At 35.1% G+C, this 14819-nt stretch overlaps 1 pseudogene; it reads right to left on the bottom strand.

Annotated features, from left to right (window-relative positions):
* Positions 1–11964: 11964 nt before the first annotated feature.
* LOC100426907 (heat shock protein HSP 90-beta-like) lies at positions 11965–14438 on the bottom strand (annotated as a pseudogene).
* Positions 14439–14819: the final 381 nt, after the last annotated feature.

Genomic DNA, 14819 nt, shown 5'->3' on the forward strand with positions numbered 1-14819 from the left:
TTCTGTGCTTTGCTTTCACTTTTCAGCTTTTTCTAATACAAGCTGATTTCTACTGTGTTACCAATCTGAAACCTACATTTCAGTGTTATAAGTGATTTATGAAATTCCTATTCCATAGATCTATTCTCAAGCCTTCTCCTATATGATCTCTTGAAAGCCTTCTATACTGTTGACCTATGCTTTCTTTTAAAAATTGCATGCTTTGCTTTCAGGGCACTATTAACTTTACCTCCCTCCTCACTGATCGCTTTTTAATTGTTTGTCTCTTTCATATACTCATGCCTTCAATGTGGATAGTCTCAGGGTTCAACACTCAGCCCTCTTGCTTCGTAATTCTTTCTGCTCTTACTTTTACAATCCCATCCACAGATATCGTCAATGTAATCACTATTCAAATAACAGCAAAATCTATATCTTTAGTATTTATAACTTATAAAACCAAATGAAATGCACATTGGATAGTTCTTAATAACAAACATTTTATAATTCAATATTTAATACAAATATTAAAATTACTGTAAATGACTTCAAAGACCATGTATGAAATTGTGATCTTTCCCTCAAAACCTATCGTTGCATATTCTCTATATAAGGTAATGCTACTATCATCTATCTATTCACTCAAGCAAAACATTACAAGAACAACATCACTCCTCTTTTAGCCCTCTATTGAATAGAATAGCAATCTTCAATTTGTCTGTTTCCATAATGACTTACAAAATGCAAATAGTCTCATTCTCTTATTCCTACTCCTACTTATGATAATTCCTATTTAACTCCTGGCTTATTGCAATAGAGTTTTTTCCCCCTTCTTTCCTCTTTCTAAATGTATAGTGTCTGTTCAAAGTTGTCTTTCTTCTAAAAATAACATAAATTTGGAAGTTATATTACCCTGCTTAAAAATTGTTAGTAATGGTTCTCCACTACCCATAGAATAATATGTCAAATACTTCAGTCATTTTGCAGTCAGAGTGAAGTTTTTATTCCAATGACTTTTCCTATAATTCCTATGGCAAATCACAGGCTGTAGTCACTCAGGCATGCACACTGGTCCTCCAGAATTTTAAACATAATCAGGTATAAAATGGGAGTAGATTATCTCTTACTGTTAGAATTCTGATGATCCATAGTTCATGACTTAGAATACATACTTCAATTGTTTTGAAGTCTTATTCTAATAGACTTCAGACTACTTTTAGTGATTTATGCTTAGATATTGCTCAAATAGTCATTTTTGGAAATAATGAAGGGGATTAGAGAAACTTTACCAAACACCCATGAACAGGGAAAAGAGGGATAGGAGAGGATTTAAAAGGCAATATAATAGTATTTTTTTAAAAAGTGAAACATTTGCTATGTGGGCAACCTGTTAAAAATGAATCTTTTTATCAAATAAAAATATCTTTGTGAAAACATAATCACATTTATTTCTAAAACTCTTATTCCACTTATCAGCATTTCTTTAAGGATCACATTTCTTTTCAGTAACCATCACTACAAGCTTATGTTTTCCAATACTTATTCTTGAACTTTTCAAATACTCTCATACCAGGTTACAAGACCTTCTAAATAAACCACTAGGATTTAATTTCAATTTAAGCCTCAATGATGATGACAACAACATTTTTATAAAACTCTGAGGCATTGAACTCTGCTTCTGATATTGCTGCTCTTAAATTTTACTGAGCTAGTTTCACTTCTAGTGTCTAAGGAGAGAGCTAGGCACTTTTAGATGCTACATTAACATTTTAAGGCTACCTTACTTGATAGCACCATAATGAACTAAAAGCATTTACTGAGCTTATAGACAACTTAGTCTATTCCCTCAGTATAGGATCCTTCCCATGAAAACCTGCTGCAACTGGTTTTATAACCAACAATGGCATCTTACTAATTCCAATTCTAATTACTACAGTTCATGCTGTAAACTGAAAAGTAGACTACAATATACATAATACAGGTCCCTTATCACCAATAAACATTAAAAATAACTATCTCACAGTTCTTATTCATTTAGATACATGCTACATACTAGATTTATTGCATTCCAGATCATTCTGATTATTTCCAGAACTCTTCTCTGAGACATAGTAGAAACAACTCTAGTATTTGTTTGAGAAGGTGAAAAGAGATTGCTGCTGTTACTTTTTATTCTGCCATAAATGTATTACCTAATGACTAAATAGAAATTTATAAATCAAAGTGATGTTTTTGCATGCTAAGAAATTTGCTGATAGCCCTATGAACATTCCTTCTGTTATGAGTCACCTTTCCCTTGCTGTATTCAAAATTCTCTCTTTGTTTTTGACTTTTGACAATTTGATTAGAATATATTTCAATGTAATCTTTGGGTTGCTGTGTTTAGGTTCTTTGAGCTTCATGAAGCTGGATATCCATACTCCTCCCAATATTTGGAAAGTTTATAGCCACTATTTCTTTCTGTTCTTTTCTCTCTTCTCTTGGGACTTCCATAACATATACTTGTTTGTTTGATGGCTTCTCAGAGGTCTCAAAAGCTTTCTTCACTCTTTTTCATTATACTTTCTTTCAGTTTCTTTAATTGGCTGATTTCAAATGACCTATCTTCAAGTTTGCTTACTTTTTCTTCTGCATAATTGAGTTTGCTGTTGAAGCTCTCTATTGAATTTTTAGTCCTATCCTGGTATTCTTCAGTTCCAGGATTTTAGTTTGGTTCGTTTTTATGGTTTCTATTTTTAATTATACTTCTCATTTTGTTCATGAATTTTTTTTCTGATTTTGCTTAGCTGTCTATGTTCTCCTACATCTCATTGAGCTTCCTTAAGGTGAGTATTTTATATTTTTTATCAGGCAACTCATAGATATCCATTCTTTTGGGGTTGGTTATTGGAGCTTTATTAGTTTCCTTTAGTGTTGTTATATTTGCTTGATTTCCCATGATTTGAATATCCTTCCATTTGTGTCTACGTATTTGAAAGAGCAGACATCTCTTCCAGTCTCTATATGTAAACAGGTAAAAACACTCAGTCCCCCCCAGACAACAGGAATTTCTCTGGAATTGCAGTCAAGTGATGTTGGAGCTGGGTCACATGGTTGCTTGTGGGTTCACAGTATGTCTTCAGTTACCAGAGGCTTGGGCAAGTGTGGATCCTGCCTCATATCTGAACATGATGGGACTGCCTCCAGTACTCTGGTCAATAGTAGTGGCACTGGGACAAGGGTCCACTTCAGGATACTCAAACTGTGGGTCTGTTACCAGCTGTAAAGGCAAATATAGCTCCCACCATGTCCTGGGGGGGCTTCTGCCAGGTCTCTCTGCAGACCATTGGAAGGACAGAACCATCACCGGACCATTGCTGACGTGGGTTGAGGGAACCAATGACAAGGCTGCATCAAGATCTGCAATCAGAATGAGGTTGGTGAGGCTGGCACCCAAGGCAAAGGCAGGGATGTCTTTTCCCAGGTTCCTGAGTGCATGGTGGAAATGAAAGGACAAAAGCCAAAGGAGACTGTAGCCAAATCCATAGGGAGTTAGGCTGTTTCTGGGTCTGTAGCTGTGACTACATGTAGTGAGTGTGCCACCTGCATGGGAGCCCGCCTTCTCAAAATAGCCCACCTTGCTCGTGGCTCCACCTGGGTTTCACTGCCTCCTGCCCAGAACCCAAATTTCCCACAAAGGCACGTTTCTGTCTGGATGGCTGACAAATTGTTGTGGGGGATATAAGTGGGGTCTTCTTATTCACCATCTTGCTGACATCACTCTTCATACTTTTGTTTAATAGTCAATGTTAGATGTCACAATGTAAATTACATCCTAGAGAGATCCTACAGTGTTACTGAATATATATGTGTGTGTGTGTGTGTATGTGTGTGTGTGTATATATATGTGTGTGTGTATATAAATGTGTGTGTATATATATATGTGTGTGTGTGTGTGTGTATATATATTTTGAAAATGCTTAGCTCTTCATTTACCATAAGTTAAAGTGTTCTTTCCTATTGCTCTTCCCCACATTTTTTGTGGGTAAAGCCAGACACTATTTAAAAATTTGGGATAGAAACTAAAAACCAATCTGGTTTTTAACTGTGTGCCAAGAGAAAATAATAGAAAGTGGAATTTTTCCCAATCCAATATGTTGATAGACTACCCCCAAAATGGCTATGACAGGTCGAGTGGGTGCCAGGCAAATAGTACAGTAAACAAACATCCTCTAGTGTCACAGTGTATGAAAATACCTCAAAATTTTTTAAAGACTAGTAGTAAAATTATCTAAGATAATCTCATGTCTATTCCTATATTAGAAGAATGACACCCTAATGATTTGAATTTTAGATTCTGTCACAGGACAGCAGAGATATCATTCACCATTCTGGAACACCTTGTCAAATATTTTAATGAAATATCACAGCAGAGAATAAAGATACACTCATACCTTCTTGGTTTTTATGCTATAAGAGTTGTATGTTGAATAGTGGGGACAAGTCCCTCCTTACAATGTAATTAAATATTTATTATGAGTTTACTACCTCCGACAATTTCAAAATAAAGAGTTTATTCTAAGGTCAATTTGCAAAATACACAAAATCTCTAAGAAACAGAAATCATCCAAGTTACTGAAACCTAGAAATGCACTGTTAATATCATCTTTGGTCTAGATGTAATTTAAATCAAATTATACACACACATACACATACACACACACACATAAACTCATACATATGCATATATATGTATGTGTGTATATATATACACACACACACCTTTCTCATTTGAAATTATGTTACAATGACATTTGAATATATACATAAAATACATTTTTAAAATTTAAGATTAATTTAACAATGTGAAAAAATAATATGTATATAACATAGGATGAATTTTCATTTTAATATTGACCCCAGGAATCCAAGATGGGTAGTAGCTGGTTTCATTTTCCTTTTTTAAATGGTGCTCTATTAAATGATTACACCACGATTTGGATATATATTCATGTGCTGACAGTCAGTTGCTTAGCAGTTTATGATAAAATTAAACATATATCTACCCCATGATCAATGAATTACACTTCAATACATTAATTTAAGAGAAATTAAAACATGTGTCCATAAAATAACTACATACGGATGTTGATAGCAGCTTCATTTATAACTGTATCAAAATTAATTACTGATTCCTGGGTGAAATTATCATTTTTAAAAAACAAAATTTTCATTTAGATCCCACTTATAAGTGAGAACATGCAGTATTTGGTTTTCTGTTCCTGCATTAGTTTACTAAGGATAATGGCCTCCAGCTCCATCCATGTCCCTGCAAAGGACATGATCTTATTTATTTTTTGTGGCTGCATAATATTCTATGATGTCTATGTACCACATTTTCTTCATCCAGTCTATCATTGATGGGTATTTAGGTTGATCCCATGTCTTCACTATTGTGCATAGGGCTGCTACGAACATACACATGCATGTGTCTTTATAACAGAATAATTTATATTCCTTTGGGTATTTACCCAGTAATGGGATTGGTGGGTTGAATGCTACTTCTGTCTTTAGGCTTCTGAGGAATTGATACACTGTCTTCCACAATGGTTGAATTAATTTACACTCCCACCAACAAAGTATAAGTGGTTTTGTTGTTGTTGTTGTTGTTCTTGACAACCTCGCCAGCATGTGTTATATTTTAACTTTTTAAATATAATTTTTTAATAATAGCCATTCTGATGGCTGTGTGATGGTATCTCATAGAAGGGAAAACAACACTGGGGCCTACTGGAGAGTGGAGGGTGGGAGGTGGAAGGTGGGAGAGGATCAAGAAAAATAATTAATTGGATACTAGACTTAATACCTGGGTGATGAAATAATCTATACAACAAACCCCCATGACACATGTTTACCTCTGCAACAAACATGTAAATGTACCCATAAAGTCAAAATAAAACTAATTTAAAGAAAATAAAAAACAAAATTAAACAATGTATTATAAAATAATAATTTGCTGTATTTTATTTCAGAGCTTTCTGATTTCTCCTGAATCTTGACTTGAGATTTTACAAAGTAATATTGATCACCTTTGTTACAGTGTAGCACTTCCAATTTGTCTTAACACAATCTATCATACAATCATACCAAACAAATTAATGGAGCTATAATATGGTTCTTTTATTGCTATGTTTAATAATGCTACAATACAGTCTCTTGTTCATAAATATTTTTCTATATTTGTGAATTATTTTAAGATAAATCCATAAATGCAGAATTTATATGAAAAGATAAAGGGATGTTTTATTGAAAATACATTGGTAAATATTACCCAATTATTCTTGGAAAGCCTTCATCAAATTATTCCCAAACCAGTAGTGTATGTACATTATATATCTTCCACCCCAATAATACTCTGACTATTAAATAGACTTGTTAAATATTTCTACTTTCATCGACAAAGACAATCTATGGTTGAAACGTTAAATTCCTTTTTGTTAATAATGTTATTTAATATGTTATATAAATGTTAAATATATGTTCATGTGTTCCCTGTTCATACTCTTTGCATAGGTTTGCTTGGTTTTAACATTTCCAAGGGGAATCATAATAATATGTAAATATAGTATTTCTGTGAACTCCCTATTTTACACAGCTTTATGTTTTAAGATTTTTCTATACTGATTTAGTTGGGTGTCACCCATTTCTATTATAAATTATATATACACACACAGAGACTCTCTCTTTCACACACACATACACACACACATATACGCACACACCCCAATATTGATTTATTAGTTCTATTATCAATGACATGTAGACATATTCCAGTTTCTCCTATTTTAAATAATTCTACCATGAACTTTCAATTCCATATCTCTTAGTGCTCATATACAAGAGTTTCTCATTAGATGGGCTTCTCATTTCAGTCTCTTTTTAGGGTCTTTTTATGAAAAAATCTTTCATGTGGGTGAATTTTTAACAAACTTGTATTTGCAGTTTGCATTTTGTGTTTTGTTCAAGGATTTCTCCTGAGATTCCATTTCTGGTTAAGATGTGTGTTCATGCCATTATAGCCTAGATTAACTAAAAATTATGTTTGTAAGGACACTGTAGAAATGTGGTTATAAAGAAATCTAAACAAAACAACTTATAAAAAGGGGTGGAATTTTCAAGATCAGATCTATTTAAGTTCAAGATTTTCTCCAAGGCTACACTAAGAAACACAGTGTGATATTGCTAAAATTGTAGATAAATAGAGCAACAGAACAGAAATATTAATAGATAAGTCACAAATAGACCATGGATATGGTCTTAGATTATTGCTAAAGGTACCACAATTTAATAAGTCAATGGAAGGACTTTTCCACAAAAAGTGCCGGAAAGCCTACACATATATAGTTTTAAAAAATCTTTGAATCTTATTTTACTATCCACAAATATTAATTAGAAATGAATCATAGACCTAAATATGAAGGCTAAAACTATGAGGGTTTCTTAAGAAAATCCAGGATAATTTCTTTATGACCGTGCAAAGAGCAAATATTTTATGGGAAAGACTGAACATGCAATAAGCATAAAGGGAAAAGTATTAAAATATATTTCATCAAAATTAAAATGTTCTGCTTGTCTATTGCCAGTATGATGAAAGCAAAAAGGTAAACAACAGATTGGGGAAGGTATTTTCAATGCATCTACGTGCAGCAAAGGATTTGTGTCTAGACTATTTAAAGCTCTATTAGCAAATCAACTGGAAAGAACAGATACATCAGTATGGCTGGACTAAAGAATTAAACCATCATTTCACAAAACTAGATATCCAAATATTTAATATATAAAAATATTCCTGTTGTCATTAAAACGAGAATAAAAAATGACTACATACTCATAAGAATTTAAAGTAAAAAGAAAGAAAATGCCAAGTGTTGGCAAAGATGAGGTTTAATGGAAATTTCATACATGACGAGAATGTGAGTAAATGATACAGCCAGCTTTGATAACTCTTTAGCTGATTCTAATATCATTAACCAAGCAATATATTAGCTACCAATATGAACCTCAGATATATGTCTAAAAAACTGAGTGTATGCATTTTAACATGTATGTACACACATCTTTAATTAGAATTGCTACAAAATGAAGTTACCCAAATGTGTATGTAATAGACAACGTAATAAAGACAAAATTTGAATATTCAAACATTTTTTAAAAACTATATGGTATTAAAATAATGAACTACTGATATGTATCATCACAATGATGAAACTACAAAATATTAAGAGAACACACATCAGTTAATATCATTCATAAATGAACAAGAAAGTATTTGTAACACATATAGCAGATAAAGAATAATTCACCAGAATTAAATGATTGCTACAAATCAATGAGCAAAAAAACAAAACAAATTAATTAGTAGAAAAATAAAGGACAAATACTTCATGAAGAGATATTTTATGAAGAAGAAATGCTATCAACCAGCATGCAACTGAGAATTAATTACTATGGCTATTAGAAAAAATATAAAATAAAACATTATACTATTTCACACTCATTTGGTTAGCAAAATTAAAATTTCTTTATGCAGTAAAGTTAAAGATATGTACATAATAAAAGCCAGCAATTTTACTTCTAGGTGTATATGGTAATGGCACTTTTGCAAATATGCAGACAGGGTACTTTTAAGGAGGCTCAGTTCACATATTTACAATGGCAAAATTTAAGTAACAGTTTGTTTCAACTATGAAAGGATAAATAAAATATAAAATTTGATATGAAGATAAAATTTATTTGCATTTCAAAAAATAGAGTTCACTAACTATATATAGATCTAGATCTATCTTAACAAAGACAGATTTGGAAAACAAAATACTCTATGAAAAAAATCAAGCTATAGAGTTATGACTAGACTATTATATTATTAATAAAAAAAGTATGTAAATTTTAAAAGCACATAAAGTTCCTGAGGTAATGTGGAGGGCATCATGCTTAAAATAGATGAAAGTTGAATTTCTACTTTACTTATATTTTCTCTTTCATAAGTAAAAAATGAGATAATTCCTATACAACTAAATTTAACTACTGTCAATTCTGACAAGCAAGTACAAGGTTGTTTATTATATTGTTTTTTATGCTTTTCTGCATTTACATTTTGTTCAAAATAAAAGAAAACCTTGTAATTTTATTAGAAGTACAGTCCATTAATTTCCTAATTGCATTCAAATAAAGTTTAGTTTGCATAATATTGAACTTTCCAGGCAACTGACAACATGCCACTCTCTGGGGGAATATATAGACACCTGAATTGATTATAAAAACTGCTTATTCCCAAAGAAGTCAAGAGGAAATGGAAAAAGGAATGTAAAAATGTGGCTCAAATAGAAAGACAGTATTACAACCAAATACATCAGTACACATATTAAGTACAAATGAGCTAAATGGTCCACTTAAAGGGCTAACAATTTTGGATTGGATTGGAAACAGCAACAATGATATCATCAATAATCACTATATGTTTACAAGACATAAAATCAGAGAAAGATTAAAGAAAAGTAACAAAGATATAACTGGCAAATTCTAACTAAAATAGGTAAGCAGTAAATAAATACATAAAAAGCTGCTGCAGTGGTAAAATATTCGGCATAGCTGATTTCAAGGTGAGAAAAATTTCCTGAGAAAAAGAAGTAATAGTTTTTTTGATAAGAGATCAATCTACCAAGAAAATACCGTCATAATACAGACCTTCAAAATATTTTTAGCATAGAACTTCTCTTCCAAATAAATGGGGGTAATCTGGGCCAGGTTTATCATTCCATTTGAAACATTGAACACATGAAAAATATAAAATACAATGGTTTTCAAGACACAAGACATCAAACAATGAAGAACAGAAATCTCTGAAAGATACAAATTACATATGATCTATAATTTCCCTAGCTTGATGCCTTGAGAGAGTTTCCAGGCTATAGTACAATGAAGAGCAATTTAGGCAGAACCCAACAGACACCATGAGGAGAGGAAATGAATCTGGAAATCCAGGTGTACTCCTGTAATTAAAATAATGTCCCACCAAAGAAGTTCCTGTCCTAATCCTTGGAACCTGTGAATATTTTACTGCACATGACTAAAGGAATTTTATAAATCTGATTAAAGTCAAGAACCTTGAGATGTGGAGATTACGTGGATTAGGTGGGTAAGCCCCATTTAATCCCATCAGTCCTTAAAAACGAAGAACCTTTTTCTTCTGGGGATCAAGAAAGAGAACAGGAGAGATGGGAGCATGAGAAGGTCATGATCTGACATTACTGTGAAGATGGAAGAAGAGGGCCATGCAGCTGAGAATGTGGGCTGAAAAAGGCAAGGAAATTAGATTTCCCCAGAGTCTCCAGAAAGGAATGTAGCTCTGTTGGCATCGTGATTTTAGAGCAGTGAAACCCATGTTACATGTCTGATCCATGGAAATGTAAGATAATACATTGTGGTGTTTAAACTCATGTAAAATAATAAATCTTGTCATTATTTTTTATGTCAGCAGTAGAAAACTAATAGAGATACCAGCATAGCTAGGGTCTGCAGGGCAGGCTACTAAAACAGAAGACAGTTCCCAGAGAGACAACTGTGAAGAGTATTCAGCTGAGTATGGATCGTCATATATATGTAAAGCAATGGCCCAAATCAAGGGCAGAATTAAAGACAAAGATGTCCAGAGTTCACAAAGAACCAGAAATAGTTTCTGTTCCCACCAGTCAGACAAAAATTTTATGATTCACAGACCACTGGAAAGAATGTTTGAAGGTTTTTGCTTCAGTAGGTGAGTGTAATTAGACCTTCAATTAACATGACTGTGATACTATCTATAAAACAGTATATGCAAAGACGAAAAAAATCAAACATTTCCAAGTGTCCTAACTACATATGAGAACAAAGACAAAGGGTAATTCTAGAAATACAATAATATCCAGCACCACATTTTAAAGTAACAAGGTAAAACTCATAATGACTGTTAGGCTACTATCCAATTAAAATTTGCTGGCATTTGCAGAAGCTGGAAAACGTGACCAATAACAAAGAGATCAATCAATCAGAACTAACTCGTAACTAATATAGATGCTACACTTAGCAGACATTCAGGCATTAAGTAGTTAACAACTATATCATTGTGTTCAAAATTTCAGTAGGAACATGGGAGATATGAGAAAGACTACAGTCAAAAACGTCATAGTTGAATGCTACAATTTCAGAGATGAAAAAATACACTGTATGGTATTAATGGTAGATTATATATTGAAGAAGAAAACATTAGTGAGCTTGTATACCAAGCAATATAAACTACCTGAAATAAAACAAAAAGAAAAGAGGGTAAGAAAAATGAAAAGCGCATCAGTGAGCACTGTGTAGTTACAATGGGCTTTAACATCAGTGTAATTTAAGCTACTGAAAAAGAGGAGAGAGACAATAGAAAAAAAAATCTTATTGAGGAAATAATGGCTTGGGCATTTTCAAATTTGGTGAGAACCGTAAACGTAAAGGTCGAAAACATTTAAAAAGTTTCATGCACTAGAAGCATGGAGAAAACTACACCAAGGTACGTCATAATCAAATTACTCAAAAACAATAATAAAATCTCAAGAGCAGTCAGAAAGATAACACTTATTATTTTTTGTCATAAGGATGACAGTATGTTTCTTACCAGAAACAAAATAAGTGAAAAGGTAATAGAATTATGTTGTTATGCTATTAATATTATTTACTTTATTAAGCAACATCATCTTGATTTTTCATACCTTTATTTTAGAACAACAAAAATACACAACATCCAATGCTGTTGTCAAAGCAGAGAGGGACTAGGGCTTGAGGCCCTTGTTTCTCGCATTAGACATAAGGACAGGAGGGAAAAACCACCAGATATCAGCAGAGGGAGCCAGGTGGGATGGGCCACTCAAGGCTGTGAAGGAAGCCATGGGGACGCTATACAGAGGGCACAAGGCTTCCAAGTATAAACTCCTAATCTGCTTCCTTTATGTGAGACACATCCTCATCACACTCAAGAGGTGGGAACCTCATCAGGAATGGCAGCACTGGATTCCTCTGCTGCCACTTCGACTTCATTGAAACCTGGACCCAGCCTCATCTTGCAGTGGATGCCACTGGTGTGGGTCTGGGGATCCTTGAGAGAGAAACCAGAAGAGAGCAGTGTGGTTTCAAACAGCAGCACCACGAAGTCCTTGACAGCCTTGCTGTGCTTGTCTGTCTCAGCCTTCTAAAGCAGTGTCTCCACAATGGGGTGTTCGAGGTTGATCTCCAGGAGCTTTTTGGCCATCATGTAGCCCACCATAGAGCTGTCCCGAAGTGCCTGGGCTTTCATGATCCACCCCATGTTGGCTGTCCAGCTGTAGGTGCTGGTCACAATGTAGCAGTGTGAAGACACAAGCCTACTGGAGATAGCCACTTTGCAAATCTTCCTATCGAAGATTTATTTCATGAGCTTGCAGAGGCAGAGGTTCTCAAACTTCGCTTTGCTTTCCTCCATTTTTTCTCCTCGTCATCCTCAGGTAGCTTCAGACTCTTCTTGGTAACTGAGACCAGGCTCTTCCTATTAAACTCCTTGAGCTGCTGCATGCAGTGGGCTTGGTCATGTGCACCTCCTCAAAGCCCTGCTTCCATCCTCGCTCCACAAAGCAGAGTTGGCAGCCTGCTCTCTGCTCTCACCAGTGATGTCATAGGTGGACCTCTGTGTCTCCTTCATGCGAGAGACATACTCTGATGGAAATTCCATCTAATCTCCAGACTGGAAGGCACAAAAACACAGCAGCTCAAACAGACATAGCTGGTTAGTGGAGTCCTCATGGGCTCTAAGCTTTAGGTTTTTAGAGAATGCCTCATAGAATTTCTTCTAATTCTCCTTGTCTTCTGCCAGCACAGAGAAGAGCTCAAGATACTTTTTCCTTTTTTCTTTTGTTCTTTTGTTTTGTTTTGTTTTTGAAGCAGAGTCTCTGTTGCCGAAGCCGGAGTGCAGTGGCATGATCTCGGCTCACTGCAACCTCCGCCTCCTGGGTTCAAGTGATTCTCCTGACTCAGCCTCCCAAGTAGCTGGGATTTCTGGCATGCACCACCATGCCTGGCTAATTTTTGTGTTTTTAGTCGAGATGGGGTTTCACCATATTGACCTGGCTGATCTCCTGGCCTCAAGTGATCCACCCGCCTTGGCCTGAGTTTACAGGAGTGAACCACCATGCCTCACCTCAAGGCATTTCTTAACAATTTCTTAACAATGTTTTTGCAAATGACTTTCAAGATTTTTCTGTGCTGGAGCACTTCTTGGGAGATGTTCCAGGGCAGAGCTTCACAATCAATGACATTACACATCAAGTTGAGATACTTTGGTATCAACTCCTCACAGCTGTCCATGGTGAACTCACGATGGACACAGACTTTGACATTGTTCTTTTTCTTCTTCTTGTCAAAGAGGTCAAAGGGAGCTCCTGACAAGGGATGAACAGCAATGCCCTGGATTCCAATTGACCTTCTACAGAGAAGTGCTTGAATGCCAAGTGGACTTCCTAGTCACTAGTGAGGCTTTTGTAGAATTCTCCGTACTCTTCCTGACTGATGTCATCAGAGTTTCTGGTACAGATAAGCTTGGTCTCGTTTAGTTGTTCCTGATGGATATATTTCTCCTTGATCTTCATGGTTTTCTTTTTCTTATCCTTACTGCTGTCATCCTCCTCATCTGAACCCATATCTTCAATCTTGAGCTTTTCCTCATCATCTTTACCTTCCTCTTCTTTCTCTCCTTTCTCTTTCTCTGTCTCATTGTCACTGATTTTCTTCTTTCATTCATTCCTTCTCCAAATAAAGGGTGATGGGATAACATATGAACTGGGATTGCTTCTTCACTACTTATTTGACCTGCCTCTGTTCTAAGTACTGTCTGGTCTTTTTTAAGGTGGAGGATCACTTTGGTACTCCAGCCAATGGGCTCACTATGATCAGCACGTACAATGAAGGAATGCCCCGCAGAAGACTGACTCCAAGGCAGGCTGTTCATCATTGCTGTGCTTTGAGATCACAACCACTTTCTCTGCCACCAGGTAGGCAGAATAAAAGCCAACACCAAATTGCCCAGTCATGGATATGAATACACCAGCCTGAAGAGCCTCCATAAATGCTTTAGTACCAGACTTGGCAATGGTTCCCAAATTATTTATTAAATCAGCCTTGGACGTACCAATGCCTGTGCCCAGCAAGTCAGGATGTGTTCCCGAGAGTTGGGGATGATGTCAATGTTTAGCTCTTTACCACTGTCGAACTTGGAAGGCTCTCATAGCAAATCTTGTTCAAGGCATCAGATGCATTAGAAATCTTTTCCAAAGGAAAATCTCTTTGTTGGAATAGAAGGCATTGATGATGAGAGACATGAGTTGGGCAATTCATGCCTGAAAAGTGCAAATCTCTACCTCCTCCTCTTCATCAGGCATCATAAAAGGAAAAGGATTATGAGTACTGGAGAGCAAGGGCACTGCATGCCCAAGACGCATGCAGCACCAAGGCTGCACGAGGATGACTACTGGAACAACATATTTGAAATACTGAGAGGAAAAAAACCCAGCACCTTAGAATGTTAAACTCAGCGAACATATCTTTAAAAAATAAAGGCAAAATGAGCACTTATTTTAGATGCCAACCATGAAAGAATTCACCAGCAGACCCACATGAGAAAAAATGTTCAAAGTATGCCTTTAGACAGATAGGAAACGATGTAAGATGAAAGAAGAACATATGAGATAATGTTCTTATTTTAAGGCTCTTGGAAAGATAATAAGCCAATAATGATCGAATGTGAGGTTTATGACACATGT

Source organism: Macaca mulatta, chromosome 9 (genome assembly GCF_049350105.2).
Source record: "Macaca mulatta isolate MMU2019108-1 chromosome 9, T2T-MMU8v2.0, whole genome shotgun sequence".
In the NCBI taxonomy this organism is placed as follows: Eukaryota; Metazoa; Chordata; class Mammalia; order Primates; family Cercopithecidae; genus Macaca; species Macaca mulatta.